General features: G+C 43.2%; 1 long non-coding RNA gene across 10 annotated transcripts in view; it reads right to left on the reverse strand.

Annotated features, from left to right (window-relative positions):
* Nucleotides 1–17,708, reverse strand: part of LOC139359884 (uncharacterized) — a 209,466-nt gene that overhangs the window by 17,225 nt on the left and 174,533 nt on the right. The window contains exons 6-7 of one of the 10 annotated variants that reach the window (XR_011616484.1): nt 17,293–17,458; nt 15,999–16,075 (exon numbers count right to left, since the gene is read on the reverse strand). The exons of the other annotated variants lie outside the window; for them this stretch is intronic. This is a non-coding gene — a long non-coding RNA (uncharacterized lncRNA). The remainder of the gene's footprint in view (nt 1–15,998; nt 16,076–17,292; nt 17,459–17,708) is intronic. 10 annotated transcript variants of the gene reach the window in all.

The raw sequence follows: 17,708 nt of genomic DNA on the forward strand, positions 1-17,708 counted from the left end.
ATATACTATACACCTAGGCTTTATAGTACAGCCTATTGCTCCTAAGCTACAAACAAGTACAGCATGTTACTGTACTGAATACTGTAAGCAATTGTAATACAATGGTAACTATTGTGTATCTAAATATATCTAACAGAGAAAAGGTATAGTAAAAATAGAGTATACAAGATTTAAATGGCACAACTCTATAGGGCACTTGCCATGAGTGGAGCTTGCAGGATTGGAAGTGGTACTCGGTGAGTCAATGAGTGAGTGGTGACAGAATGTGAAGGCATAGATTATTACTACTTGTAGACTTTATAAACAATGTACACTTAGGTTACACTAAATTTATTTACATTTTTTTCTTTCCTTAATAATAAATTAGCCTTAGCCACTGTAACTTTTTTACTTTATAAACTTAAAACTTTTTTTTGACTTTTTGACATGTGTAACACTTAGCTTAAAACACAAACATGTTATATAGCTATACAAAAAATTTGCTTTCAAATATTTCTTTCTTTACAAAAATATTTTTCTTAAATCCTTATTCTATAAGCATCTTTTTTCTATTTAAATTTTTTAAAACTATTTTGTTAAAAACTAAGACACAAACACACATATTAGTCTAGGCCTATGCAGGGTCAGGATCATCAAGATGTCACTAAGCAATAGAAATTTTTCAGCTCCATTATAATCTTATGAAACCACCAACATCTATGTCATTAACTTAAACATAATTTTGTGGCACATGACACAGCTACTACCGTTACTGCAACTACAAACTCTCAGTATCTCACAGTTACACAGCCTGCCCGGGAACCCTGGGCTTCATTAAGCTCTTAAGACACATTCTTTTTGCAGCCATCAGTCTGCTCTCTAGGTTTTCTCCCATTGCTTGAGGTCCAAGACCTTGGAATTGTCCCCAGGAAGGTGATCAAAGAATTGAGATGTACAGTTCAGACTTCAAAAGCAAAAGAGAGACTTGGGTGGTTTGATTTACCAACCAAAAGTGTAAGACAAGAAGGAATGGGAACTGTCCTCGGGGTGGTTCACCTGAGTTACTACTAAGTTTAATTTAGTAGCTGAAACCCTCAGCTCTTGTGTCAACTCAACTCTTTTAATAACTTCTACTCATAATCCGCTGTATCACTCTATTGTTTGTGGGGAAGCCTCTCTCTCTCTCTCTCTCTCTTTCTCTCTCTCTCTCTCTCATTTTCTATGACTAGAAATGAGTGAAAAATGCCCACTCCCTCACACGACTTCAACTCCTCTTCTAGTGCTGATTTTCTCCCATTTCCTCCCATCGCCACTTCTTTGCAATGGAAGCGTCAATACTTGTGGGCAGTTTCTTAATTATTAAACACATTTGCAGTTGATTTCCTGGACATAACAAGAGTGCCATTCAAGGTCCCTGGGGCTCTAAGAGTGCAATTCTGGAAGTCAAAGCTTCTCACCTTACCCACCTGCATCGGCCCTCAGGAGGTTTAAAATCGAATGGTTCTCACATCACCTGGCCCTGCAATTCACCCGTCTGATTTATCATACTTGGCTGAGGGCCTAGGACTTGGTTCAGAAAAGGTTTCTGGCTGGATATTTCACAACCCAACAGTATATCTGTAATTCATGGTGGTTTGTTTTATATATAGCAGCAGAAATTCAAGCACCCTCACCTGTTTTTGTGACTGTTTTCAAGTGTCATTAACAAAACTTTGAGCACCTAGAAATTTGTTTTTTTTTTTTTAAAATCTGCCTGAACTTGAGACAATTTCTGGAGCTAGTAGATTAATCCAACAAATAGTTATCCTATACCTGCAATGTGTAAGACGCTGATCTGGAGTAGGGTAGGTGTGGACTCTTTATCTGTTTTGTAAATAAAGTTTTATTGGAACACAGCCACACCCATTCATTTACATATGGTCTATGGTTACTGTCAAACCAGTGATACAGTTGAGTACTTGCAACAGAGATTGCATAGCCCATAAAGCCTGAAATATTTGCTCTCTGGCCCTGGATCAGACACTCAACATTTTGTAGCAAATTGTCTGAAGGATCCTACTGGTTCTCATAGAGTTCACCACAAATACTGGTGACTCTTAAAATCTATAGCTCTATTTGGACCTCTTTCCAAAGCTCCAAAATCATAATTTCAACATTCTGGGGGCATCTCCACCTGCTGTCCCAATATTGACTTCCCAAGCTCAATATCCCCACAGGAACCTTTCTTCCTGTGGCATCCCTTATCTCATTTATGACATCATCCCAAAGATCTTGAGCCTTGGTCCCCTGGGTGACATGCCAGGATCTTCCCTTTCCCTCAGCTCCACATGTAACTGCCATGAGTTCCTCCTATACATGTCCCTTATCCGTCTCCTCTATTCCATCCTTGCTGCCATATCTACCTTCATCTCCTGCGTGGACACTGCAGAAGTTGACCCTTTCAACCCTGGGGCTCACCTCACTGTACGGGAATAAGAATCAACCAAGCTAAGGCACAAAGGAAACATGAGATACACGGCTTTTCATACAATTTAGGGGAATGGCTAAAATAATGATAGCCAATACTTACATAGCTCTTACTATATTTGAGGCACAGTTCTATGTAACTTAACTTATGATAGTGCCTTGGAGCCTCATAATTAACTTACGAAGTAGGCATTCTTTCTATCATTCCCATCTTACAGATAAGGAAGCTGAGGTTCAATGAAATTGAATAACATGTCCAAGGTTACAAGCAAGCAAGGGATGGAAATGGGATGCAAATTTAGGCAGTCTGACTCAAGTCTTTGCTCTTAATCACAAGTCTGTGCTATGCTGCCTCTGTTGACCTGAGCTTTTTTGTATCTTGCCAGGGTTAACAACATTCAATCCACAGTCAGATCAGGTCACAGCTTCCTCATCGGCTGGAATGTAGGGAAGTCTTGCACAATGGATCTCAACTTGACATACCAGGAAAGAGGCTGCTCATCCACTAGGCTTCTCCCTCCTAGTGGTGAGGAGTGAAGAGTGAGGCCCAGGGGCTTATCACAGAAAGGATCCCAGAGCTGCAGTGGTGAGGGGAGAACACGATTGCAGGATGGGGCTGGAGTAGTTGGGGCAATTATAGCCTTTAAGCAGGCTTTCTCTTGCATTTGTCTGAGATAAAATCCATTACCAAGTTGCCTTTCTGCTCCCAGATCTGTCACTCTACAAGCTTTTATCCTGAATAGCAACACACTTAAATATTCAGCAAGTGCCCCGCAGAGCAGTAAATACTGAAAGCACACATAAAAGGTCATGGTCTCCATCCCCTCCCTCCTCCCTGGATTTACAGTTTAAGAGGCAAGACCCCAAAGTTGCACTCTTAATAAAATGTGGCCTAAAAATGTAGAAAGAAATTATTTCTTGCCCTGTTTTTTCAACAATGACTTTCTCATGTCTTTGTTGGGTATAATCAGAGGGAGGGAAAAGGCAAAATCATTTGAACAAAGTATATTAAGAATTTACTCTATGCAAAGCTCCGTGCTTGGCATTGAAAGGGATCAACAATAGTGTCAAATAATTATTACCTTCAAGAAGTTTTCTGTCTAGCAGTGGGATAGGTTCTTTGCCTACATAAATACAACACCATACTATTGCCCATAAAAGGTTTACAGAAGGAAAACAATGGTGAGAACGCTGCTCATTGGGCCCCTGTGATACACTGTGTTCAATGCTGCAAGTCTTCACTGTCTCATATAATCCTTACTGCAACCCTGCAAGGCAGGGATAATTAGCCCCATTTTACAAAAGAGAAAATGGAGGCTACTCAGAAAGGTTAAGTCACCTGCCCTAGAGGAAGAAAAGCTGGGATTTAAACTGAAGTCATGGAGACTCCAAAGCCCATAGTAGAGGCATTATGTAAGTTTCTTTTTGCCCCAGTGAGTGAGTGGAATGTTGAGGGGGGTGATTTGGGCCAGTGCATCCCAAGCAGAGGAAAGAGCATGGGGTACCAGAAGAGGGAAATGTAGGATTTGTGCCAAGGATGGAAGAGGAGGGAATCTGAGAGCAGGTGGAGGCTTTGACTGGGTAATGAGGAGGTTCTCTCATTTGGTGGCCACAGGCTAACCACCATGGTGGTTCCCCCCAAAGGCCTCACATTTTTGGACATAAAACCAGCCTTAGAAATTTCTAGCTTTTTCTGATTTTAAGCCAAATCATGTCCATCTTCCTCAATACTGTTCCTATCCTCTTTATTAGCACAGCCAAATCTTGAGCAATTTTAAGCTGAGCAAACATGGATGTCCAGGGCAGACTGCTTGTCCTTGCAGTGGGCCTTCATGCTCCAGTGATGGAGATGGCAGGAACTCAGCCGCCCTCCCACTAATCCCTTCTCCCTTGGAGAGGAGTAGTTATTACCTTGCATCTCTGTCTCATCAAAGACGAGCCAAATTGGTTTGTGGGCATTCTACTGGGATTGGTATGTGGCGTGTTGCGTTAATAGAGTGTTTGAAGTATAGCCTTTAGAAAGTATGCTTCCATTTGCAGCATTGTGTCATAGTCAGAGACTCAGCATCAACCACAAGAAAGAACAAAGTCTGAAGTCTACTTATTGGATGAAAATAAGTAGATAAGCAGGGGTAGGAGATGAAGAAGTCTGTGGAAGAGACCCAATCCATGTTTTCAATAGCAAGCACATTTTCACATTGTCCAAATGACGTCTTATGAGCAGAAAGATTCAAGGTCATTGGAGGAAATAAGCATAAATTAACCAGGCCAATTTCCACAGTCTCTAGAGTGATGTGCAAGGGTGACCTCAAGGGTCAAAGAACTTGGATCATAGACTCATAGCAGAAATGAACAACAGAGATTAGCCCTCTTTTTAAAATGGAAGAAGCTAAAGCCCAGGGAGTACAAAGACTCACCCAAGGTCACACAGATGGTTAGCAGTGGGACAAGATCTGAAGTATCCTGCTTTCCAGCCCAGGGTATGTTTATGACACCATGATGCCTTCCAGGAGAATGTGACCATGAGCAATTGGTAAATATTTTAAGATGTCAGAAACCTGAGTATGGGTGCAAAAGGCCAGGGAGGGCTTCAAGGAGGACATCGAAGGATGTGAAATGGGCTTTGAAGAATAGGTGGAATTTAAATGGGCAGAGAGCAGAGGACATTGCAGAGAGAGGGGGATGCCCTCCACCTGCCCAGAATGTGCCAAGCCTGGCATCTCAGTATCAGAAAAAGAAGTCAGCAGATTCTTGTGGTGAAAAATTGCTACAACAGTAAAATTAAATCCCCCTTCCCGGAAGAAATGTAAGCCCTTGTAAGAGATGAGAAATCTAAACCTTTGTGCCCTAGCTTAATAGTTTTCAGAAACCAACAAACTCCTTGAAAGGTTGAAAAGAAAAGGAGGAAAAAACTCAGCTTGCCTCCCTGCTTAAAGGAAGAGTGGTTCCTGCTGGCAGCTGTAAACATTCACAGAGCACCCTGAGGGCTTCAACCACAGCAGGGCATCTTGGGCAGGGACAGAGCTCCCCAGAGCCCGGGACGGGCCAGGTCCAGCCTCCCCAGGGCCTTACCCATTCACCAGTGGGTGGCAGGACCACAGGAGACCTGAGTCACCCTGGTTAATCATGCTCAGATCATTGGCCCATAACAAATCTCCCTCGACTGGAATAAAATGTAGCCTCTAAAAGGATGTAGAAAAAGAAGGCAGCTCACATCAGAGCAGCATTTGTAAAATGAGCCCAGGTGAAAAGCCCAGAACACATGCCCAACACAGGATGATGACAGAGAAATAAAACATATTTAAGGAAGAATCAAGATTGAAAAGAAAAATGAACACAACTGTGTCCAGTTGGTGGGATGTTGGATGCTTTTTTTATCTTTGAAAATAATCTTCATTACAATTGTATGTGATATAAATAATAAACAAATATGTTTTGCCATACTTTTTTGAACTGTGCCAGCCTTTGTCTCCAATCCACCCCAACAGATGCTGAGCCCGTAAAGGAATTAGACAAAGTTTTTCTCCAGCACTTGCCCCACCCCTACCTGCCTAATATCCACAATTTACATCCTGCCTTATCTTCCCCAGGCTTAATTCCTTAACCATTATCTCAAACTAATGACTTCTCTCTCTTCTTCTTCCTGCCATCTACCTCCCCCAAATATTTCCTAGTATTGAAGCTCTTCTCAGTGCTAGCAGTGCAGTCGCTAACTTAGTGAAGGAAGGGGCAGGTAGGTTTCCCTCTACGATAATGTGTCTGCTTACTGTAGTTAGATAGTCTGCAAAGATGGGCGTTGTCAATGCCTGCCCTCCCTGCATACATAGGCTACTCCCTCTCCTTGCATCTGAGATGGCCTTAGTGACCTGCTTGACCAACAAAATGCAGTGGAAGTGACAATCTGGGGGCTTCCAAAGGCCAGGTCCCCAGGGAGAATGGTGGGCAGTAGGGCTGGCTGGGTAGGTTGGGATGCAGTTCTTTAGCAGCTCTCCTTGAGAAGCAGCCCTCTGGGCTACACTGTCAATGTGTCCCTGAAGGCTGGGGTCAGTGTAATCTACACCCTCTGCTCCAATCTGGTCACTGATTGTTCCCAGCTGCAAGCTTATTGCTTTGCTGAAAGACTAGAGATTCAAGAATGCAAGAGTTAAATCTAAATAAATCTCCAAAGAATTCAAAATGCACACGTTTTTGTGTATAAAGCGTGCCCCCATTGTGTTTATGAACTGTAGCAAAGTCCACACATTCACTATCCATTAATATTGATGGGCCATGAAGATGCTTTTAGGTGGGAGGGCATGATCATAGCTCAGAATTAATGGGTGAAAGAATCAATCTCATTTCAACCTCTAGGGAAAGGCTGAAGATAGAGCTGGGGAAGGGTCATGTGTACTGTCCCCAAAGTATTAGCTGACCTGGGTTCCCAGCTCTACTGGTAATTTACAGCGTGAACTTGGATAAGTCACTCTCCCTCACTGAGCCTCAGTTTCTTTATCTGCACAGAACAGAGGATCTCTGAGGTTGCTTTAAGTTTTGACATTTTATGATTCTATGAGAGAGAGGCACATTAAATGAAGTGGAGAAAAGAAGTTCTCACGTATCTGCCATCAACTTCAACACATCTATGGAATTCAGACCAAGTACTAATGGCATTAATGTTTTGCTAGTGCTGTGCATCATAGTGTTTGGCTGAAAATAAGATCAAATCTCAGATTCCCATACAGTTGACTTTTCCTCAAGGCATCTGGAAACTATGACCACAAGTTTCTCCGTGTATCTCTCATTCCTGAGGTCAAATTTCATTCTTGCATGCTTCAATGTAATACATGTAGATTTAGCCTCATGCACAAAAACACTTTCGCTAGGAAAGGGGACATACTCTTCATCAGATTTTCTTTTTCACTTGTTGGGAATGTAATGTAACAACTCCACTGTACCATAAATTTACTTCAATGACTTGGAAAAACAATGTTCAGCTTCTTGATAATACTTAAATTTTATAGTAAAATTACTATAAGCAAGAAGCCATGAAGCTCATGATAAAGGAAATTACCAGCTCACTGACTTACAAGTTGAATGCTCTCAGTTCTTTAATTCAAGAAGTCACCATCAGTTTTATTTAAACGAAAACTTCACAACACGAGGTTGTGGAGTTCACACGAAACTTCACAGCAGTGTAGGTCTCAATATCCCTAGGTCTGAGTACCAAGATGCACTTTCCTATACACCAACAAGGGTTCCCTGTCTCTGGGATTGAGGCCCAGAGAGGGGTTGGAGGTGGCATTTGCTGGCACTAGGACATGGTCAGTTTATGCTGCTTCAGAAATGATGCCCCATCCACCCTCTCTGTAGGTGCTATTCCTCGTCACCTGTGTCAGCTGAGACAACATGACAGACCACCTCTCTCTCTTGCTGAGCAACAAGGTAGGAGTCAAAGAAACTGGGGGATTCCACTAGGAATTCCTCATCATTTCCAACTTGCAGAAAGTAGTGGTGAAATGGAACCTCGAAGCAGAGCTCATTCTGCACCCCTCCCTTTAATATACATCCTGATGAATGCCCAAAGGCATTCTCCTGCTTTCTCCTTTGAGTGAGAGAGATTTGGGGTAAGCAAAGGCAATGCTTAGTTTTGGGGGAAAAAATACTACTATGTAGGAGAAGGGCAGCCTAATGCGTGGTTCTAAGAGTCGAGAGGCAGGATAACACAGTGGTGAAGAGCGTGGACTCGGGACCCCGACTGTCTGGCTTGAATCTCAGCTCTGCCACTCGTCACTGGTGTGATGTTAGGCAGGTTACTTAACGTCTCTGTTCATAGGTCGCTCATCTGTAAAATAGGGAAAGTTACAGTGCTTATCACATGGGGATGTTGAGATGGTTAAATATCAGACATATGAAGCACTGGAGCAGTTCCTGGCACATGCTCTATGTTTGCTATCTCATTGCTGTGGGGGCTTCAGTAGCTACCAAGAAAGCCATAAAATCAAGCTGGTTTCACACCTGCTGGCCTCCCGGTAGACTGTGGCCAACCAAGAAAGAACAACCTTTCCAGGTCCTCCCTACTGGGGAGCTATACAAGTCATGAGCAGCTCCTGGCCTCATCACACTGTGGAGTTGGGGAAGGGCAGTAGAAGGCAGGAGAGTAGGGAGTGGGACCTGACACATGCAGGAGAGTGACAAGGGCAATGACTGGACAGTCAAGACACTGGGTTCCAGCTTCGGATCTTCCTTGGATTATACATTTGACCCCTGTGGGGGTTGTTCTGGGAGGCCTCTGTGGTCTTCCCTGCTAAGACTCTGACACACTAGGGCCTAGCACACCTGCCCAATACCTCACTCTTGGGAAATGAGGTACTGACAACCTCAGCTCCCCTTTGAAAATTCTGACTTGCCATCATCCCCTCACCACCAACTTCTCTAAAACTAGATCTGTAGCCCTTGTACCTGCTTTATCTCGCAGGGTTGGACTCATTCCAGATCCCAGCTGCCTCCCATTCACACCTGCCTCTGTCCTGAAATAAAGTGACCATGCTGGACAAGTTTATGCCCTTTATATCCTCCACATTGCCAGAATCCCCAACATCCTAGGACCCTAGAAGCTTTTAGGACCCCATGGATCACAGCCTATTGATCACACCCTTTTTGCCTTCAGTAAGTTTAGCTCTTTTCAGGGAAACCCTGAGATAACTAAGCTATACTTGCATCTCTGTCCTTATCAAAATAACAGCACATTTTTCTGGGTTATGTCAGCTCACTGAGCTGTCAAAGACACTTGAGAGGAATCAAATGTTCTTCGTGGATGGTGTGGCCACACACACACACACACACACACACTCACACATTGCTCTTTAAATCACTGTATAGTAAGTCAGGCAAAGACAGAGGGTAGAAGTTCAGGAAGAAGAGAAGTTTATATGCACTCACCCATTCTTCGTCCAGGTTGAATCTGTGGGTTTTAAAAATCAAGCTGTGTCCTGATTCTTACCTTCCTCTAGCTGAATAAAACGTTTGGCCACCAGGGTTTAGTAAACAACTTTGCTGAGTGGGCAGAAAGGAGAGTGGGCTCCACTTGGTGCTGCCCCTGCTCCCCTGTCTCTGCAATGGCTAATGGGCCACATGGTGATAGATGGGGACATGGAGTGACCTCCAGAATTTGTGCTAGAATGTGAATGTCTAACATAGGAAGCCTTATCGAATTTCAGGCAAGTGAGTGATAGCTTTGCCACATGATGAGCTCTCATCAGGTCTTTCCTGACTGATGTTTTCTCTCACTTTGTAGGCTCCCTTGAGGAATACATTTAATTGGAAAAAAACAACATACGGTTTCTACTTAATTAGACCCATCTCCCGTAAAATTAGAATTCTTTACTAAAATATACAAGTACAAGCATTAATCTGAATTATCACAAATGTTATACTGATAGGGGCTGCCTATTTCAAACCCAGAAATATAAATACATAGATATAATTAGATGCTTTACTCGCCAAGACTTAACTTTCTTGAGTGAATATTTAAACGAGTAGATCCTTACTTTGTGGATGTTTCTGGACGTCTTGAGACTATCTTGACAGCTCTCACCCCCCTCCTGTAAAAATGCATTTATAAACAACATTTTGCCTACATTTCTAAGGTATGCATAGACTGTCCAGAGCCCATCCATGGACTTCTTTCCTCCCCCATCTCCCAGGTCTATGGACCCACGTTGAGAACCCCTCACTTGGTCTCAGCCTTGGTCCTAGCTTAAATGCTATGCATTAAGAACACCTCCTGAATTTTTGCAACATTGGGATTTGAGTAAAATCCTTTCCCTAGCCTAAATGATGTTTTAGATCCTGAGATTTAGTGATGTTTGGCATCAAAAGCCCACGTGAATTTTTCTTTATTAAGGCTTCAACTGCCCTAGCAAAGATTTCTCCCAAATTAATGAAAGATGGGCCTTTATTTGCTCTCTACCTTTTCCGCCTTGGAGGCTTTTTTTTTCCAGCTTATACCCAGGAAAAAGAAAATAGAAAATTGTTAAAGAGTAACAAGGTCTTGCTGATTTTTACAGAAACTCATGATTTGCTTTCTTCTAATTAGGAGGGGTTATTTTTTTCTTCTCTTTTAACAAACATATTTAAAGTTCCTGAACGACTTTGTAATCAACAGTCTAAAATATGGGTATACATGCTTAATCTTTCTCTTTAAAGACTCTCCTATGACTTAAACTCTATTGCCTTTTGTGTAAGTTCCCACCACCTCCACCTCCAAAAGAAACAAAATATCTTTATCTAGACCAGAGAAATGGTGTTAACAAATATGCTGTCTTTGCTAGGCTGGAATTCCTCATATCTGATGTCTGAAAATGTTATTCATAACATCCAAATTGGATAAGGCAGAAAGTGAAGCTCTGAGCATTAGTCTCTTCATCTGTAGAAACAAGGCTGATAAAAACACTAACAGTGAAGGGTTGCTGTGAAGACTAAAGGATGCAGTGTGTGTAAAGTACCTGACATAGCACCTGTCACAGGGCAGCTAATAGACACCTTCCAAGAGGGCTCACGCAAGGGTCGCTGCAGCACCACGGACAGCTCCTTGCGCCCGGTCATGTTGGAGACGGTCTTCCTTCCTATAGTTTAGGGTTGCTTCACCAGGCTGCCCTGCTCTATGGAGAAAGACTCTCCGGTTCTAAAAAGAACCTTGACCACCTCTTTCTTTTCTGTGTTAAGGAAATGATCCTCTTCATTTCTATCTGAAAGTGCAACCCATCAACATGAAAGGAATCTAAGTTCTCACAGGTTTTGTTGGATTCAATACTTGGAATTTCCATTAGTGTCCTATGGCTAATTCCCCAACCAGCCATGCTTCATAAATACTTATTCCCTGGAGGTGAGGACAGGGACATTAGGGCTCTTTGTATCTCTGGCTCCATCCTTACTGTATTCCTTGACTAGCATTCACTTCCAGAGGGAATACTCTGGCCCTATCTGTACCTTCTTTGACCTGGTGTGTGGGTTTCAGGGCACTTTCCTGCTACATTTAGGACAGCCAGCTCCCACAAGTGAAAATACCAGCCAAGGCACTATCTTTCTAAATAAAACGCTGACTAAATGTTAGCAGGCTTTTTCGTCAGAATGGGGCAGGAGCTGTGAGGGGGGCTGAACAAACATGTAGATGTGCTCTTTGGGGACAGTCATCAGCTGTTCGAGTTCCTGCCACAAGCTGCTCCATGTAGCTGCTCACATAAGAGCATGTGCATCTACGCCCTGTTCTCCCACCTCATCTACACTACAGGGCTCTTGGCTCCTCAGTGCTAGCAGCACAGGTTGGCAATACAGGTGGGCTCTGCAGTTTTGATCTGGAAAATACATGTTAAATTCAGAATTTTGTAAAAATCAATATTAACTCATCATTAGTTGATGTCAGATTAAGTGCACGCTTTTCATTCCCAGTTGTCCCCTGACTATGTGTGGCTCTTAACACTTTCATTTGCATGTGTTCTGCCTCCTGCCAAACTGGTTCTGTCAAATATTAGGAGTTTGATTATTATTTATCAGCTTTTCCCTAAGACAAGTCTTGTTACTACTTGCATGGACAATAGTAACAGCCTCATGCCTTCTTTTTCCACATTTTTTCTCCACCTTCAACCCAGTTTAGAAAAGGCTGCCAGATTGAATTTCCTAAAGTTTATCTAAGTATACATGGCCCTGCTTAAAATCTTTATTTTTAATGGTTCTTTACTGCTTACAAAATTACTTACAGACCCCTCACCCTGATATTCCGTGTCCTTGATTTGGATGTAACCAGCTTTTCCTGCCCTTTTTCCTAATAAGTAGACACCATGTATCAGCTGGATTAATTGACAATTCCTAAACACACTTGTCCTCGTGCCTTTATTCATGTGCTTCTGTCCTTCTGGAATGATCTTCCCCTGCCCATAAAATCCTCCCATTCTTTAAGGAAAGAAAGAATTATTACCACAAAACCCACTCCTTTGCACAATCTTTGCTAAGTAGCAATAAAAGCTAACATTTATTAAGCACTGAGCATATGCAAGACACTGGGCTAAACATATTACAAACATTATATATTATTTATTCCTAGCAAAGATAACCTATTACTGCCTATATTTTTCAGATGAAGGAACTAAAGTTTTTAAGAAGCTGTGCTGTTTGTCTAAGATGTCAGAACTATTAAGTAGTGAAGCAGGATCTGAACCCAGGCAACCTGAGTTCAGGGTCTTCACCTTTAAACTACTCTTCTGTGCTGCTACACTCAACCCCTAGCACTTGACAAACTCTTACAGTGTTTATTCCACTCCATCTCTGTCCTGCACTATAATTATTGTCATGTACGTGTCTTCCTTTCCCTTACTCTGGATACTGAAAGCATTACTAATTTTGTTCTATTCATCTGTATCCATAACCAGCACAGTACCTGAAGCTTCAGTGGGAGGAACCTCAATAAAAAGTGGGGAGGGGGCTGTTAGGGTGGGTATTATAGATGAAGGAGAGAATGTGATCTGCCCCAAGAGGTCTGTGACCATGAGAAAGAACAGAGTAGATCTCATTCTAAACATATTCTACAGTCCCTAGGAAATGCCTACTTGTCTGGGGCAAATGGTCAAGGAGCTAACATCATTTCAGCCAGGCAAATCCCAGAACTCAGCTGCAGGGAACTGCAATTTCCAGTCAGCTCTTTCTTCCACCCTTGTCCATAGGGACTGCAAAGGAATAATAGCAAACTAATTCAGAGAGCAAGAGTCGTGATGTGGTTCACCTCAGGAAAAAAGTGTGTGGCCTGGGGGAAGCTAGTCAAGCCTTGGGCTGAGGCAGAGCTGCCTGGAAGCTGGAGGGTGAGGACCCAAGGGGAAGGGATAGACAGGATGACCCACTAATGGGCTCCTTCATACTCTGGCTGTATGGGTCAGGATCTCAGCACCCACAAGTTGGCTGATTTGAGAAAATGGACTCTTCTCAAGAGTGTGGTAGGTGGTAGGGAATTCATGGAGGGAGGGTGCTGTGTACTGGGGTGAATAACAGTAGGGGCTTAAGGGGGTAAGAGGGAGAAAGTGTGGAATGTGGAGGCAGAGAAGCTGTCTAATAGGAGCAGTGACCTTCAGTGAGGTCTCACAGACAGCCCACAGGAACCTTGGAGCAACGTTCTCCCAACCTCATTCTCGTTTTCCTCTAACCACCTACTTAGACTCCTCATTGGCTAAAGCCAACCAAAGCAGCATTCCCAGGCACAACTGCTCTATGTAGCTGCCCACATAAGAGCATGTATGCATATGCCCGGTTCTGCCACTCCATATCCAAGACAGGGCTCTTGACTCCTCAGTGCTAGCACCGCAGGTTGGCAATATAGGTGGGCTCTGTAGTTTTGCTCTGGAAAATATATGTGAAAGACATAGTGCCGGGTGCAGGAGGATAGAGAGTGGACCTGGAGGGGTAAGGGAAAGATGGCCGAGTTAGAGTCACAGTCTAACCTCAGTGACCTTGTGAATGAAGTACAGACTCTCTGAGCATTTTGTGGACTGAACTTTGCTCTCCCCTTCACCAAATTTTTATGTTCAAGCCCTAACCTCCAATGTGACTATATTTGGAGATAAGGATTTGTATTAGTCCGTTTTCACACTGCTATAAAGAACTTCCTTGAGATTTGGTAATTTATGAAGGAAAGAGGTTTAATTGACTCACAGTTCTGCATGGCTGGGGAGGCCTCAGGAAACTAACAATCATGGCAGAAGGGGAAGCAGGCACCTTCTTCACAAGGCAGCAGGAGAGAGAGAGTATGTGAAGGAGGAACTGTCAAACGCTTATAAAACCATCAGATCTTGTGAGAACTCACTCACTATCACAAGAACAGCATGAGGGAACCACCCCCATGATTCAATCACCCCCACCAAATCCCTCCCTTGACACATGGGGATTATGGAGATGACATTTCAAGATGAGATTTGCTTGGGGACAAAGAACCAAATCATATCAGGCCTTTAGGAAGGTAATAAGATTACATAGTTCACAAGAATGTGGTCTTAATCCAATATGACTAGTGTCTCATAAGAAGAGAAAGAGACACTAGGGATGTGTACATACAGAGGAAAGGACAGGTAAGGACACAGCAAGAAGGTGACCATCTACATACCAAGGAGAGCAGTCCCTGCTGACCTTGATATTGGACTTCTGGTCTCCAGAATTGTGAGAAAATAAATTTCTGTTGTTTAAGCCACCCAATCTATGGTATTTTGTTAAGGTAGCCCCAGCAGACTGGAACAGAGCAAGAGGAAACCTTAGATAACATTCCATCTGACAGTCAAATTCACAGAGGAGGAGTCTGAGCAGCAACGAGGGATATGCTGTCCCCAACACCTCGTGGCAGTGTAGAGGCGGAGTGTGGACTAGAACCCACAATGGCAAACTCCCAGACCAAAGCCTCCCACGACACCCAGAAACTACAAGTCAGAGATCGTGGGTTAAATCCAACTTGCTAATGTATTTTGTTTGGCTTGTATTCAGTGTTGGGTTACAGCTGAATTGATTTCCCACTTTGATAAACCAGGTGATTTCATATTAATATCCAGATGTTTAACTTCTGTTTAAAAATCAGAAGATATGGCAACTCTGGACTCACATTCTAGGGTGTCTACACACAGCCTGAACTGAGCTGTGGCTCTGTATGTGCAAGGGGTCCACACCAACCAGCCTGACATCGTGCATGCTACTCTCATTTAGTCACTGTATGGCCCCAATAAGCGCTTCAAGTATCGACCCTGATCACACAACCTATTTTTTTTAAAGAAAACATGCATGGATATCAACTACTAATAAACATGCTACCCCTCACAGAAATGCATGCAGTCAGTAGCTGGAGACTGCAAGACTTTGGAAACATGGGACATAAGACTGTCTTCTGGGAGACAAACTGTGATGTCAACCCACAGTTGTTCAGGCTAAGTCATCTTAAAGAAATAAATGTGCCCTGAGTGTATGGTACAGGACAGGAACCTAAATGTAACATAAAGAATGTGCCAATGGGTACAATAGGCTGAACGTTTGTGCCCCCTCTCCCAAATTCATATGCTGAAACCTAGTCTCCACTGGGATGCTATTAGGAGATGGGGCATGTGAAGTGATTAGGTCATGAATGGAATAATTGCCCTCATGTAAAAGGCCCCTGAGAGCTCCCTTGCCCCTTCCACCAAATGAGGACACAGTGAAAAGACAGCCATCTATGAGCCAGGTGTGAGCTCTCAGCAGATGCTTCGACCTTGATCTTGGACATCCCAGCCTCCAGAACCGTAAGAAATACATTTCTGTTGTTTATGGGACCCTCAGTCTATGGTATTCAGTTATAGCAGTCCCAATGGACTAAGACAATCATGTGGGGTTGATTAACCATGAACACTTAGAAAACAAAGTAGAGTCAGAACCAAAAACTGCTGATAACCACTCAAGCACCACTCAGGAAGAGAGGGCTGTAGTCAGAAACACAGCTGGACCATTCCCAGGACAGATAAGGTCCACCTTGCAATGATTGCATAGCCCATTAATCATGTGAATTATTTCATGCTACTTACTCTGAGGCCATGCTCACCAACTCCACTTCAGATCTCAGTTTCCATATAGAAAATGACCAGCCTCTCTCACCCTCACCCTGCTCGAAGGAGACAAGAGTATTAGTTTCCTTGTACTGTGTTGTGCTAGCTTTCTAATAGATTGCATCTGTTTTGGGAGCTTGATTAAAGGGCTCCCACCTCTGAAGATCAATTTGACTCTCCTTGCCCTGAAAAATCTGGTTTCTCCTCCTGTGAGACTGAGCCAGATGTTCCCCTGGAGGCCTCTTGGGAGCCAGCAAGCTGGCCTTTCTGGCACATTTCCTCTCTTCTCCCCTCCTCTACCCCCATGCACATGCCAGAACTTCATTTTTAGCCATATGGCCTCACTTTAAAATAGTAATACTAATAGTACATAAACACTTTAACAAGGATCTTCTGGACACAGAGACTTAATGAAAAGAAGAAACACTTGGATCTGCATGTTCATAGGTGGCTATTTAAATTAATTCAAATTAAGTTAAATTAAAAATTTAGTTCCTCAGTTACTTGCCACATTTCAAGTGTCCAATAGCTACATGTGGCTAGTGGTTGCTGTATAGCTGTACAGCACAGTTATAGAACTGTTAGGAAAGGAGATAAGTGTGAACAGAGGCACTTTTTGAAGGCTCTTGAATCATCCCCCTTGGGCCTCCAGATGCTGCATCTATGAGTGAGATCAGGTTACTTGCAGAGCCAGAGTAAGTGAGGGGAGCAGGGCAAGAGGCTCAGGTCAATCTCTTAGGGCCTGGCTGATGTCCACCTCACCAGCCTCCTATCTACAGATAAACTTGAAATCAACTGGGAGTTCTTCGCAGGTGCTTCATCACTTTTCAGCAGCTGAGGGCTTGCAAAATTCCAAACCTCGGAGGAAACTCCAAACACGTCTTTCCTGGGACCTGCCGCTCACTGAAACTCCACAAAGGGGACCAGAGGGCAGTAAAAGAACAAGCCCTCTCAACAAGATGGCCCTGCAAGCGCCAGGTTCTCTGCCAATTTATTCATTCATTCCTCATCAGAGCTTCATGAGGATGGCAGTGCAGGATGACGAAGGTCACTTTGCAGATAAGAAAACTGAGGCTCTTGGTAAAACACAGAAAAATTTCAGGTGAAGCTAGAATTTGAGTCTTAATTTCCCAACTCCTGGCTTAGTGCTTCTTCATCATATACCATGTTGCCTCTTTAGAAAACAGCTCCCAAGATTGCAAACCATTTGCCCAAGTGGCAGAGGGTTGGGACACATAGTTTGAAAAGGTGAAGATGTCTCCGCACCACTGACCTCTCAATGCAAGGCAATGGGTGAGAATCCAGAGGAGGCCCAGTTTGGATGACAGGGCGGGGACCTTGGGAAACGCACTTCACTTACAATGAGGAGTTCTGCTTTCCAATCTGTAGTGTGTGGATGGTGCTAACGCTAATTGCCTTTTCTTAGCCACATAGGGACACTGGAATGATAGATGAGATGATGGATGAGAAAAATCATCAGGAAGATGTTAAGAAGCCCAGAGGATTATAAGCCTCCTCCTTCTCAAAATGCAAACAAAAGTAAAGCTAAAATAAACAGGCTTTTTTTTTTTTTGCAGTTTTTCACTTTTACGAAAGAGACAAATGTCAAATAAATCAAGTTTACTTCAGACAGATTATATATAAATTTTCCCCTGGGAGTCCACATGTCAGCAAAGGTTCAGCTCAGCC

The sequence above is a fragment of the Macaca nemestrina genome, chromosome 18, assembly GCF_043159975.1.
Source record: "Macaca nemestrina isolate mMacNem1 chromosome 18, mMacNem.hap1, whole genome shotgun sequence".
Lineage (NCBI taxonomy): Eukaryota > Metazoa > Chordata > Mammalia > Primates > Cercopithecidae > Macaca > Macaca nemestrina.